This window comes from Alligator sinensis, unplaced genomic scaffold (genome assembly GCF_000455745.1).
Source record: "Alligator sinensis unplaced genomic scaffold, ASM45574v1 scaffold506_1, whole genome shotgun sequence".
NCBI classification, from domain to species: Eukaryota; Metazoa; Chordata; order Crocodylia; family Alligatoridae; genus Alligator; species Alligator sinensis.
In genome coordinates, this window is record NW_005842215.1 from 1,712,973 (window position 1) to 1,727,527 (window position 14,555).

The 14,555-nt window shown below is 40.5% G+C and overlaps 1 long non-coding RNA gene across 1 annotated transcript; it reads left to right on the forward strand.

Annotated features, from left to right (window-relative positions):
* Positions 1 to 1,713: 1,713 nt before the first annotated feature.
* LOC102383219 lies at positions 1,714 to 14,338 on the forward strand. The gene is made up of 3 exons (XR_324225.1): positions 1,714 to 1,768; positions 11,533 to 11,667; positions 14,261 to 14,338. It is a non-coding gene; the product is annotated as an uncharacterized LOC102383219 (long non-coding RNA).
* The last annotated feature ends 217 nt before the right edge of the window (positions 14,339 to 14,555 follow it).

Genomic DNA, 14,555 nt, shown 5'->3' on the forward strand with positions numbered 1-14,555 from the left:
GCATTTAACAAAAGTGATCCATATTTAAGCATTTTGTAATAAATAATTGCAAAAAGGAACATTATTGGAGTCATTATTGATGCCAAAATGAACATGGACTGACAGTGTGGGGACATGGTCAGGAAGGCCAACCGTACCTTGTCATGCATCCACAGATGCATCTCAAGCAGGTCCAAGGAGGTGATCCACCCCCGCCCGCTATGCGACATTGGTCAGTCCGCAGTTGGAGTACTGCATCCAGTTCTGGGTGCCGCACTTCAGGAGGGATGAGGCCAGCATCAAGAGGGTCCAGAGGAGGGCCACTCACATCGTCAGGGGGCAGCAGGGCAGGCCCTATGAGGAGAGGCTATGGGACCTGAATCTGTTCAGCCTCCACAAGAGAAGGCTGAGGGGGGATCTAGTGGCCTGTTACAAACTAGTCAGGGGAGACCAGCAGGCACTGGGGGAGTCCCTGTTTCCCCAAGCACTACCAGGAGTGACAAGAATAATGGTCACAAGCTGGCAGAGGGTAGATTCAGGCTAGACATCAGGAGGCGCTACTTCACTGTCAGGGCGGCTAGGATCTGGAACCAACTTCCGAGAGAAGTGGTGCTGGCTCCTACCCTGGGGGGGTCTTTAAAAGGAGGCTAGATGAACAACTTGCCGAGGTCGTCTAACCCCAGTGCTCTTTCCTACCATGGTAGGGGGTCAGACTTGCTCTGCTCATGTCCCTTATGACCCTACCAACTATGAAACTATGAAACATTCTGATATAGCAGCTGTCAGAGCGTGATGAAAGTTAATGAAAACTGGTTTAATGGAGATAGAGTTTATTTGAAATAGCTAAAATGTTCACAGCTTGGATGGGGAAGTAGTCTACATGGGACACAGGCCTCCTACAGGAACTGTGCTGCTAATGAGTGAAACGGTTCTCTTGTTAAGTCAGTAGAATGCATTCAAACCACAAAATAGGTGTCCTGATTTCAGTTATAACAAACCTCAGGGATTTAGGATTATTGTAAGGAAGAGAGGCTGCCCCAGGGCTTTCCAAGCCTGCTCCCACTTTCTGGCTCACAGGCTAATTGCATGTCTTAGTGTACCTGGCCATAACCCAATAGTGGGTCACCCCTGGCCCTTATATCCTTGTCAGGATTCAGCTTTCCCTGCATCGGCTCCCTCTTTCTTTTGGCTGGTTCCTGTAGTTTAGGACCACTGCACTGGACCTGACTTCTGGGTTCTGGCTCTAGACCCTGGGCCTTCTGGCCCCAAACTCTGCCCTGCTCTGGTCTAGTTGCTCTGTCGGAACGCCCTGAGCCTGCCCCACAGGGGTCAAAGCAATTGCATGCCCCTGGGGCACTAATAGGACCTCCACACTACAGAATGCAAACTTAAACATTAGTCCACTGGCTCCAATGTAACTCCCCAGCCCACTGGCTGTCTGCAATCCTCCATTTGAACTGCATCTTCTTCTATATCAGACGCCAATTCCTTTCTTGGCTTTCCCCAGGAAAGCAGGACTTCCCTCTGGCTCTCCTCAACCAGCAGTCTACTGTTAGGGCTCTTTCCTCTTTGGCCTCCAGGACCAGACTGCCCCACCAGGAGCTCAGGGCATGTGTTTATATGGCTCCCTGTCCTGCCCCTTGCTGATCACCTGTGTTCCTGAGTTGTCGCAGGTGTTTTCTGATTTGGCTTACTGCAGCAGCCTCAGGGAGGTTCCTTGTTGCTGGGCTCTGCAGTGTTTCTATGCAAGCTTCTGGCTCCTGATGTTTCCATTGCTGCTGACTCTGTGGTAAGTGTTCACTTGAGTCTTTTCCACCCTTAAATCTACACCTGGGGGCTTGTCTGGCCAGTAGGCCCTGGGGTTTGCTCCCTCTTCTCTGTAAGGGGATAGGGGCTTCATTACAGACCTACTTCTAAAAACATCAAGATAAAACCCTGTGCATGGGAGTGCACCAGAACCCAATGTACAGCAACCATCTCTAAATGCCATAGCTATATTAATGTAATCTGTCACCATGAAATACAGTTTCTAAGGTGGGGATTGGACTAATTAATTCCAGTTCCCCCACCCCCAATTACCCTGCCTCTACCCTTTAAGCCACTATCAGCATTCAACACCCAATTAACCTGCCTCTACCCTTTAAGCCACTATCAGCATAGCTCAGAGTTGAAAATACTGGTTTATTTAAAATTAATTGATGACTATGCTCTACAGTTGTTGTGTTAGAGGAAGAATTTTTGCAATACATTCTTCATTTGGCCTGGCTCCACTCCCTAAGTCTTGGCTCTGAGGATGTTTAGTCAGCACCTTCTTTTCACACAACTTGTGCCAACAAAAGAGGCAACTTATGGTTGGCTGTTGTGGCTCAGTTCTCTGGCTACATGGGTCTCAGCTAATGGATGTCTATTATATAGTGCTTTTGCCTGTCCACAGGTCTTTAATTTTGCAAAAGGAAGGGAAGTATCATTTCCTCCATTTACAGAAACTAGGGAAATGAAGTTACAGAAAAGTGAAATGACCTTGGTCATTTGTAGATCTGGGGATAACCACTAGATCAGGCCACAACCTTGTGAAACAATTTTAATGTGCAGGGTTACTTTTGCAATTGACGTAGTTCCTCTGAACATCTTTTGTGTAAAATGTTTGCGTGTAAATTACCATCTTGTATTTGCAGTGGTACATCCTCTTGTACACACAAATGAGGCATCTAGGCAACTAACTAAAATGAAAACTGAACTCCAGTAATCCACTGTTTGCTTTAATCACCATCTAATTTACAATGAAACATGATTCAAAGGCCTAAACTATATCTTGGTGGTACTCTGACTCAGTCTATGAAATAAAACAAATTTCATTCATTTCAAGTACTTTATTATATCAGTTTGTAGGGTGGGGATGTGAAACTTTCTTGCAGTAGTATTATACAGTTTGGGACTGATTTTTCTCTTTCTTTCATTCTTTGAATCACCAGTTGAAAGAACACCTGAACCCTTAAAGAGATCAAATTTTAATTTTACAATTCATATCTAATTACTAGGTCATTTTATTACTTATGTAGTAAAGAATTTCAGTCTAAGAAAACAAGTTTTATTTCATTCAAGTACTTTATTATATCAGGCTGTTTTACCTCAGTCTTAATCACCAGTAAAAGGAAAAGAAAAAGCATTACCCCAAGGTTTTTGTTCCCTTTTATCAACTGTTTGTAAATCTTTTGGTATGTGATGGGTTGGGACTGTTGTTTCTAAATATCTGGGGAAATGTACAGTTCACTGTAGTATCGAGAGAGCTATACTTGACAGTGAGAGTTTCTGAGTAAGAAAGTTTGTTAGTAAGAGTTTGATAATTAGAGTTGGCCCAGTGGTGAGTTTTGAAAGCCTGGGCAATCACTGGTAGCTATCTGTTGTTGTTTCTATTTTCTAATAAAACTCAAAGAAATTAGATGCACAAATCCCATATTTATCTGAATCCAAGACAACTCTGAATTTAAGACAATCCCCCAATAATTAGATTCTATACATGGATTCTATACAATAAATCTGTTAGAATCTAATTATTGGAGGGTCATCTTACATTCATCCCCCCACTGTTGTGGTGGGGAAAGCAGTGGCAGGGGGTAGATTGTGGAGGGGTAGGTGGTGGCGGAGGCAGTAGCAGGGCTGGTGGTTGGGGAGACAGGGGGTCAGGCAATAAGGGACGTGATAGAGGGGGCAGGTGCACATTTTGACAAAATGAATGCAGTGTTAGGCCCAAGATTTTGCAAACAAGTCTGGAAATTCAATGTTGCATTTCCTATGACTTTTGTAATTCAGGCACATTATGGCACAAATATTAAGTTATTATAATTAACACTATATAGCTTAATAAATGAAATGTAACTTTGTTCAGATGGGCAAGTTGCAGTTGCTGTGGGAACCATGTCTTTGAATACTGTATAGTACTGAATTATACCGGTATTTATAGTGTAATTTAACACTCTGAACTGCACTGAAGGTGATAAAAGCTATAAATATCCTGATTATCTGACGTGTTAGTCACAATATTAATCTTGATTATACCCATTAACTTTCTAATTTTTCAAGAAAACAACCATAGGCAAACAAACAAAAAACCTTCCCAAATGTTGTCAGGAAATGCAGCAGCTTTCACACGTGCTCATCTGTTTTTGTAAAGGATCCAAATACCACCTCAGGGAACATTGATTCCTAGGCAGAAGTGCCAGCGTGAAATATGGAGTGTGACTTGAGCCATGACTATAAAAACGGGAAAGCAGAGTTTTCATAATGGTTGGATCTGAATTCACTTGTGAAATATTCAGGAATCTGCGGGGGGGGTTCCCCCCTCCAGAGGCAGGTTGATGATTGCAAACAGTGTAATCAGCTCTTAGAAGCAGTCTAGCTTGGCATCTACTAATTTGCATCATGTCCTCAGAGGTTTGCTATTCACAAAACATTTGTCCTATTTTCCATTTCGAAGTTTCTAAATTTAGTGCTGGGTCAGTGTTCCACCTAACCCCAGGACTCAAGTTCAAGTGTCCAACTCTGTGTAAGATTACAAGAAATAGTGCAGTACATCATAACAGTGACTGTATCACCCCCTGGATATATTCTGTATGGCCAAATTCTTCTTGAACTTAGTCTTCAGACATGGGCTATATGTAGGAGAGATCTAGGCTTTGGGGCTCAGGTAGATGAAGGATTTTTATTTCCACATCTCAATCTACATTACACAGTAACAGGAACTCTGGGAATTGGGGTGTTCTCCCAGGGTTGCATTAGACCCAAAGGCAGTTTGCTTCATCCACCTTGTTTCTATCTGGGAAAGAACAGTAGATCAACAGAATTATAGATGCATAATCTCTCCTCCCATTTTTCCTCAAGTCTCCTGGCCAAACTGAGGCATAGTTACCTACTGTAGCATAACTGAGGGGGAGTAGCGCAAAAATAAGTGCCACCAGCAGCAAAGCAATCAGCACTGACACACATAATGCTGCTGTTACACCTCTGGCCCCTCTTGCCCCCTCCTCCCTCATATATCACTGCTCCACATATTCTGATGCATTTAGGGCCCTCTCTGGGCCCAAAGAGAGGCAGAAGTAAGATTTTACCCTAGATAATCTGGGTGAGCAGAGATTTTGCACTTCATTCATTGTTTAGCCTAAGCACTGCAGCAAACTGCAAAACAGCACTGCACAGAAAAGGAAAGACATTTGCACATATTAGACTAAAGCATAAACTCATAATCCTTTCACTTGTTTCTCTCTGTATTTTTTGCAGTCTGTCTGCTCATTACTGAAGGCATTTAAGGTTTAAGCAAGGATTTGGATTTCTTCCCAGCCACTTTCTCTTCCTACTTAGTCCTGTAGTGAAGTCATAATGCTGAATGTACATCATCACATTAATTTCTCCTCCTTCCTCTCCAATTCTTCTCATAAACTGTTTCCTTTAGAGAATCTTCTCCATGTCCCTCTCCAAGTTTTGGTATGGCTTCTACAGGGCTCTGACATTGGTCTCCTTTTCTCTTTCCACATTTTAATCTTTGAATGGTTTTATCCACAAAAACTCAACTATCATAACTTTGCAGGTGACTCACAGATCTGTCTACTCTAGATCTGTTGCCTTCTGTTCAAACTAAAATTTTGGGCTGTTTCTCTGATACCTCCTTGTCGATATCCAGTCACCCACTCAGAATCAAAACAGCTTTAACAGATCTCTTAATCTCTCTGCTCCCAAACTGTCTTCAATATTCCTTTTCCAGTCATTGCGGACAACACCAGCATCCTGCCTATCACTGAGGCCTTTAACCTGGCTGTCATTTTTGACTCTCTAGATCCTTACAGCAGTGGAGCTATGTATAAATCCTGCAGAGTCTTCCTGCTTAACATCTCAAAGAAAACATTTCCCATTCATTCACAAAGCTAAAATAGTTTTCCAGGTTCTCATCATCTCATATTCAAAATTACTATAATATTCTTCTCTCTGTCCTTGCAAAAAGAAATCATGCCTTGCTCAGATCCACTCAGAATACTGCTGCAAAAATTATATTCTTAGTTGATCAATTTACTGTCACTTCTCTTTGCAGTTCTTCACTGGCTTCCCCTTCTCTGTTATATTGAACATAAGCTATTTGGCTTCATCTCCAAGGTCTTCCTTGGCCTGTCCACATCCTACCTGTCCACTCTTGATTCAGTGCCAAGAAGTCGACTTCTACCTCTGCCCTGTTCATAAGTCAGACTCCACCACTCACTGGTTATATATTCTAACCCAGCATTTGCTTCTTCTGTGCTGCCCCTTGTACCTAGGAGAAGTTCCAGTAAAAATTCACAAAGCAAGCTAATTATCCCCCTTCAGGTACCTCCTTTAAACTCTCCTTTGCCCTCATGCCTAGAAAAAACTTGACATGAGTCAGGTCAGTGGACTGCTGAGACTAACCATTTCCTATTACATAGACTTGTATTCCCCATCTGTCTGCTAGGACACTGTGTGTCTTCTGTTCTTGTACAACAATAAAGTATAAAAGGTCCTGTGTAGAACACTAAGCTAGTGCATTTATGCTATTCTTGATACCTGAGCTAGCTTGGGTAGAGTTATCTCTACAAAGGAGCACATATCCCATTTAGGCATACACCGAGCGAAAATTTCAAAAGAGGGAAGTTCAGAACAGGGTAGGTACTTTTATGGCCTTCCTCTCTGTAGTACTTGATCCCTTAGGAGGCTCAAGTTTGGGGCAACAGTTGAGAGTTTTGATATTTTAGTGCATCATTTCTTTTTAATCCATGCCATCTGCTTCCACAGAGTCTGCATTTTAATACACCAATCAATGCTGAGGGAAGCAAATTACACTTACTTGCACCACTGTTGATACTGGAATATAAATTATTACAAAAAATTGCACCTGTTTAGCAGAACAAGATGGTGGTTGTGATTAAGTTGGCAACCAAACTTTATACAACGTCTACAGTTCTTCCTTTCTCCTCCTATGGAGAGTATTATGAAAAAAAACCCCACACCAAACATGCCCCCAAGGATTATAAATCTTAAATGAGTAAAGCACTTGTAACAGGAATCCTGTGGCAGGAATATGTAGCAGGAATTAGGCAGGACCTGATCTAACTTCAGTCCAAATGTTCTGCCATCAACTCCAGCAATCAGCCATTAGGCCATTACTTCACAGTCAAAGGAGAACACTGTGAGAGGTAGCTTTGGCTCATATATTGAGCATGAATAATAAAGGTTGTAAAATAAACAATGAGTAATAAAGGGGAAAAACAATATTTAAATGTTATTGGTCACAGACAGGCTCTATTGCTCAGTTCTAAACAAATGTCCTTATTTTTTTGATTGGCTAGCTAACAACCAAAGGCACAATCATCTACATTTCAACACCCAAAAGATAAAACTATATTTGAATCAGCTACATGTCAGTCCAAAGGGTAACTGATTTGAGGTGATCTGGGAAAAGAATTACTAGACAGAAAGTGCACAAGAAATTTAGGAATTTTCCTTTTGTGGTATCTGTTCTCCTTTTATTTTCCCTCTTCTTTGTTTTTCTTTTAACACCCCCAGGTGAAATCCCAAATAGTCATTTTTAGTTGATACATTTTGGGTACTGATCACCTGTCCTGAATGTTTGTTTCCATTCAGATTGGTTTCCCTGATTATTTGTGTGGTAGCATCAAGTATCCTTGCGCCTGTCTCTATCATATTTTCCATACTTAGGGTACATTTACCAGGAGGTCTGTTTCATAGTTTAATGATAAAATTCAGAAAGAACCTTTTTGTAACCAAAAAGTGCCTCTGAAGCTTCTTTCAGTAATAAGACTAAATATACCAACTATGCAAGGTCTGTTATTAACATAATCAAAATGTTGAACAAACAGGTCTTCGCTTATCCTTGCAAATCCATCTATTCACAAGTTAGAAATTCCAGCCCTCCAGTTATTGGAAATAGCAGAAAACATGAAAATGCAAGACAAACTCAGAAAGATAATCTGGAGTAGTACCTAGAACAGAAGCCTGGGAAGTAGACTTTTGTAGTGCTGCTGAGCACTGACCTGCTGAGACTTTGAGCAAGTCACTTAATTTCTCTCTACCTCAGTTGATCCATCTTTAAAACAGGTATAATAAGAGCTGGGAACTCACCATAACTGTGACTTCTTTTCAACCTTTCTGACTTTTGGGGTTATTTAATCCACAGGAGCAACTGCACAGTAGATCTGGCAACCTTTTCTAGCTAACCGCCCTCCATGCTGGACTTGTGCTCCCAGAGCACAATGAAGATGCCACCTAGTTCTACAAAATGGGCTGTATGATTTGCACTCAAGTGCTGCATCTAGTCAAGCGCAGATGTTTGATTCCCTGGGGACAACTAGCAGCGGCATGCCTTGTGTTACTGCTACTTGTCTCTGGGGAATGCTCATGCCATGCATACTTTGACGCACGGCAGGTTACCCCGATGGGGTAAGGAGGCTGGGGCCAGCAACTGGACTGGCCCCATCAGCCTTACCTGGGGTCCTGGGGGAGTCAGGGAGTTGCAGCCATGGCTTTCCTGAAGCAGGGAGCCTGGCCAGCAGCGGGAGTATAACTCCTGCCTGGCAGGCTCCAGTTTTGGGTGGTGCATGCTGCTACCATGTGCGCCGCCCTGTTGGGTTTTTTTGACATGGTCACCCCACACCCCCTTTCCTCCCTGCGCTGCAGGGTAGCAGCACGAGGAACACCTGCATGTGTGGTGTGTGGCACCACATACCACACATCCATGCTCATCTGGACACAGCCAAGGTTCCAGACACAGGGGACACAGGAAAGAGATGGAAAGAAGAGCTCTGGGAAACTCTGAAGAGAACCTTGCAGTGTGCAGAAAAGTGTTCTTGGCTCCCAGGACAAGCACTGTACAAATGTCCAGATGGACAGTGAAATAGAATGGCATGGTAAACAAAAAAATTAGAAGTCACAAATTTTGATAAAACTTATGACTATCAAAATGTTAAGTGAATCACCCATGCTTTTTCCAAGAGCTTGCCTTATAAGGGTGTTGAGGCTTACCTGAAAAGTGCTTTAAGCTAAAAAAGTCGCTACATCAGTGCAACATACTATATTAAAATAAATCAATGACATGATAAGAACTTTGAAAATTTCTCTTCCTGCCTCTGTTCGCAAGCATATTCTAAAAGTTTCCAACATAGTATTCTTTCTTTCAGTTTCCTGAAGGCTTTCCCAGGACCTTCTACCATAATTGCTTTGAAATCCACAGTGATTACTGTAGACTCTTCTTAAAAGAATATCACAAAAATTAGTAATGCAGCTGTTTTTTCCATAGACTTAGGAGGAAGACATGACACCTTCTGATGTTTCTGAGCAGCAGAAATCTGCTTTAGATCCATGTCTTTTCTATTATGTAATCTAACTGTATAATATATTTTTAATCTTGCTTAAAAATAAGTGCATCAAACTGTATCAATATTTTAGAAGTTAGCAAATCTTGCACATGCAAAAAAGGAAGCTTAATCTTTGCTAATCTCTAATGCAAGACATATTTATTATTCATGAAGCTAGCAAAGGGGGAGCTGCTGTTGAATGGAATCCTAAATACTACACAATAGAAGCCCTGGGCAGCTAACACCATAGGTTTCCATTATTAAAGCTACTGGCCAATCTCCCTAGAGATTAACAGTGAAAGTCTTCAAAAAGTTTATACTTATTAAATGTGAACAGGATTAAACTAAAATATGAATGAATATCTTTATGTGAAAGTCCAGTTACTGCTCGCAGGCCATTATACTGTATCATTCCCATATTGACTTCCAACAGATCAGCATTTTCCCCTCCCATTTTAGCAGACTTTCTGTATCCAATTTTGCTTCTCTTAAATGCAAATAACCTGTGGCAATAGGATACCATGGTAGAGACTTTTACTCGAGACTGGGGAATTCCAGGCCTGAATCCAACAACGACTCTAGCTTTTCTCACTTTGGCATTTGTAGTGGCTTGTATTTTTGCCTTATATGATACTAACTTTTATGCCCATAATGCTTGCAAATGACACGAGTCCCAACTACAATGTACTGAAAGCCAAGCTTAATAAGTACTATTTGTTTCTATGGCAAATGAAGAAAACTATATGTATATATATCCTGTATCTTAGTTGGGGAATGTGATGATGAGGGTGAGATCTTTTTCCCGTCCATCCAGGGGATATGCCCAATCTAAAACTAAGACCTATTTTTGGTCTTCTCTTCCAGGCCTTTTTTGTTTCTATTTTTGTTATATTCTCATTTCGGCTCTATTCGCTGTACTGAGTCAACATATGAGAGAGTTTTCACATTTGTCATTTGTTTGTCTTTCTAGATGCTTATTAGATATCAGTATGGGGTGACTGATGGTCTCTTAAAATCTAGTAGATATATTCCATATGGTATGGCTTTATAGAGATGCCTTTAATAATATGCACACATAATTTTCACGTTCAAAGTGCTTTACAAATATTTAGATATCAAGTATTCTTCTTGTTTTACAGATGAAGCATAGAAGTGACTTGCCCATCGCTACAAAAGGGATCCAAATCTGAGATTAAAATGGGTTCTCCTAGTTCTGTGCTCAGAACACACCTTGTTCGCTTGTCTGATTACTTTTAAATCTTCCTGAGTGACTTTTATCCAGTATGGAGGGGGTAAAAATCTGGGACACCATTTAAAGTATTGTTCTTCATTCTCTCTGCTCAGTTTTCTTTCATAGTCATGTGCACTGAGCAGAGAACACCTAAAAAAACCAAAAAAACTCCCAAAGGGTTGAACAAGGGCACACTGTAAAGAGTAAAGACTACTTTGCTACTCCATCTAAAACCAGCTGGAGACCTTTTCAAAAATAGGCCGAGAAGGAAGTGACTGCTGCCTGCCAAAGGAAGAGCTAATTTAAGGATTTGAATTATCTGGAGTATTTTGCCTACTGCTTAAAAAGAATTCCTTCACATGGCTCTTGCACTTTCTTATGTAAAAATTCACAACACAGAGAGGCATATATGTGATAGAAAATGTTTTCATACCCCTGCAGTTCTGAAGTGTTCCAGCTTTCTAAGAACTGGGAAATCTTTTGTTCTTTGGGAAAATATGTTTCCCCATTCCGCTCTTGTCTCATTTACTAAGAGACAGCTGAAGATTAGAACTTTAAAGGATTAAGATAAGAATGATAACTATATGAAGAGGAGTAAGATGCTAATAAATTGTTGGGTTTTTTTTAATATGTTCAGTAGATTTTTGTCTTTGGATCCTGACTTGTTAAATTCTTAATTCTTTGTCTTAACTATATAGCAAAACCAATGAATTTATTGGTGATAAGAACACAAAGCATAAATCTGTTTCTCACAATCCAGGTATAGCAGAGCTATATTTTAACAGAGCAAAGTTTTGATGAGCAAAATTTTAACAGTTGCCAGAGTTAAAACCTTTTTTTTTTAAATTGTTGTGCCCTCTAGTTCTCCTTTATGAACTATTTAATTAATACTGAATTCAATAAAAATTTCAGTTTAAAAACATTCTGATTTTTTTGTTTTTTAAACATCAGAAGTATCAGAGGATCCTGGTAATATTTTAGGCGAACTGGATGGTGACCTTCTAGGATGCTGTTCCCTGATCCAGACTTCATCCAAGCTAAAACTGAGTGGATGCAGAATTCAACTTTTCATACAGTTTAAGAATGGTGAGTTACAGAATCTAGGTCAAGGGGATGTGCCAGTGGAACAGTGTCCCAGAGGAGATCAAGTGAATCCAGAATCTGACCATCTTTAGGAATTGTTGCAAATCCTTCCTCTTTGAGAGAGCCTTTCTGCCATGAGTGATTCTCACAATAAAAATGCCCCTTCTACTCCCAAATTCTAACTCTCAACCCCCTAAGCCTCCTACCCGCTGCAGACTTTTGATCCTGGAAAGGGAGATATGCAGAAGACTGTAGAAGGTCCTCTAGGGCTTGAGTGACCAACTCATAAGTGGTACGGGCAGCCTATGTGGTACGTGGCAGATTGAGAAGGGAACAGGGAGAACATTGGCAGATAGGGCAGGGAGCAAAAAGCAGAGTAGGAGATCAGGTGGAGGCACAGGTTAGAGAACAGAATGCAGAGCAACATATTGAGCAGGGGGAGGAGATGAGAGTGGCAACTGAGGAGGTTGCAGGGTTTAGCTTGTGGCATATCTGCTCTAGGGACTTTGCTATTGATACTGGTTTTATGGAGAAGGCTTTCAGATGCTCCAGGATACAACTTCAAACTTGACAGATAATATTTAAGACACTGAAAACTCCTTTGCACCTGAGCTCCTTTACTCATACAATAATCGCACTGGAAAGATATTTCACATGAGCAAAGTTATACATGGACATCAGTCTGGGTAAAATCATGGCCTCGGATATCTGCAGCTCAAGTTTCAGTCTGTGGTCACAAAATGTACCTCCCAAAGCCTTCCTCTGAATTCTTCAGCAAAAAAAAGTTAGGTCAGAAGTTGATATTTCTAATGTGAGAAAAAATAATAAATAATTTCTGGGATTGTATTTACATACCATAAAGTAGCAGGAAAAGGTTCAACGCTCATTTCCGCTCCTTTAAGGCACTTCTAAAAGCAAATTTAAAACTGCATTATGGCTAGAAATATGTTTCTAAAAACTGATTATATTCCTTGCTCAGCTATATTGACATGATTTCAGATATATTGCATTTCCCTTTGTTGTTACTTTTTAAAAATTTGTGCATTTCCATCCTTACCTTTAAGTGTAAACCCTAAGGGCACCAGTGGGCATATCTACAGTAAGGCATTGTAGGTATGGCACATTAAGTTTAGTACCTGTAATAACAGGTACTAACTGAATGTACAGTAACCACAGCTACTGTGCAGCAGCACTGACGCACACCTTTTTAGTGACACTAATGTGCAGTAGACTAATTCTACTGCGCATTGGCACAATAGTATGGCTTTTGTCATGACGCACTAATATGCGGGAGAATTAATCTACTGCATATTTAGTGTCTTGTGTAAACACGCCCAGTGAGTGGTAGAATTAGAAAGCAGTTGAAGATGGGATTTGGGGTATTCACATCTCTTTTATGCATCATTAAGTGGTGACTCCCTGTGCACTTAATGTACCTCTTACTACTATATGAGAAATTCAAATGAAAGAAATCAGATTGCTGCAATGTATTGACTTGTGGCTGTAAATGAGACTGTAGCCACTAGCAGCAGAGAAGGCCTGAAATGAACTGGAGTTTTTGAAGATTCATAGGGAACACATACAAAGGCATCAAAGCTGGCAGGAAAAAAATTAACAGCTTAGGGAAGAAAACTGGCTTTTAAGACGATACTGAATACTGCAAAATGATACATGGCCTACAGAGGATAAAAAATAATGAAGAACAGCAGGGACTGCAATAAAACCTGATTGAAATGACTGAACCATGCAAGCAAGTTGGTACAGTGCTAGCCACCAACACTTCTGGTAATTAAGTAACAATGGATGTTCAGATATTGGCTAAAAGTGGGGTGATTTATTGCTTAATGTTCTGTTATACTATTGTTTACTCGTCAGCAAATGACCATCCTATTAAAGTAGTCAAATCACAGATTCATTAACTCACTTTTACAGCAAAATCATAAAGCATCCCCTGGCAATCTTTTAATGATTTGTTGTGTGACAGAATAGAGGCTAGGAAAAATGGAAGCCTGAGGCATTTGTGAAATTATACCAGGCCTAAACCTGTAACTGTGCTCTTAGTCCCATTAAAGATTACAGACCTTCCATGGGTCAAATGTGTGTCAAGACAATGAAACCTTTTTTCCAAGCTGTGGATGATGTGGCATTTTATTCTCCTGTGTGTATATAGACTGTTATTTGGTTCCAAGCATTGATATAGGCGGAGGTAATCAGAAAATCCAGAGGTAATTCCAGGGTGCTGTGGCACCTGAGGGTACCTTGAGATCCTTTCAAGGGCACTGAAAGGTTCCAAGCAATGTTAGCGCTGTGGGTGTGCAAACATTTTACAATATAAGCCCAGAGTTTTCAAAGAGGAATCCATAGCATTAAAAACATTCTGTAGTTGCTTTCCTGAGCACTTCACAACAGGAGAATTATGCTATTATTTTTCTGCAGTAAAGAAAAAAAGAGTGAAAACAAAAACCTGGCATTTTTCAGGGGTGCTTTGAGTCTAAAAAGATTGAGAGCCACTGATGTACAGTCCTAAGTAACTATTATAGTGTTTGAAGAAAAATATTAGATATTGTGAAGTTGATTTCTATCTCTCTTCCACCAGTGTAATTCCAGTGACTTCAGTGGAGCGACTCCTGTTTTACTTCCATTTAAGGAAAATTAAACCTTACATGACACAGCCTGTAGCATGGCAGCCTATTTCTAACTATGACTAAAATAAGAATCTCTACAAAAGAGGTATATATTGCTAATATTTTTTTAAAATTTAAAACAGTAAAAGAACTGCTCTCTTTAGGTCTTTTACTTTTCTAATTGATGACATACTGTATCTGTCTATGTGCATGTGTGTTTGGAGCACAACTAGACTAGTTTTAATTTAGCTTGTGCAAGTAATAATA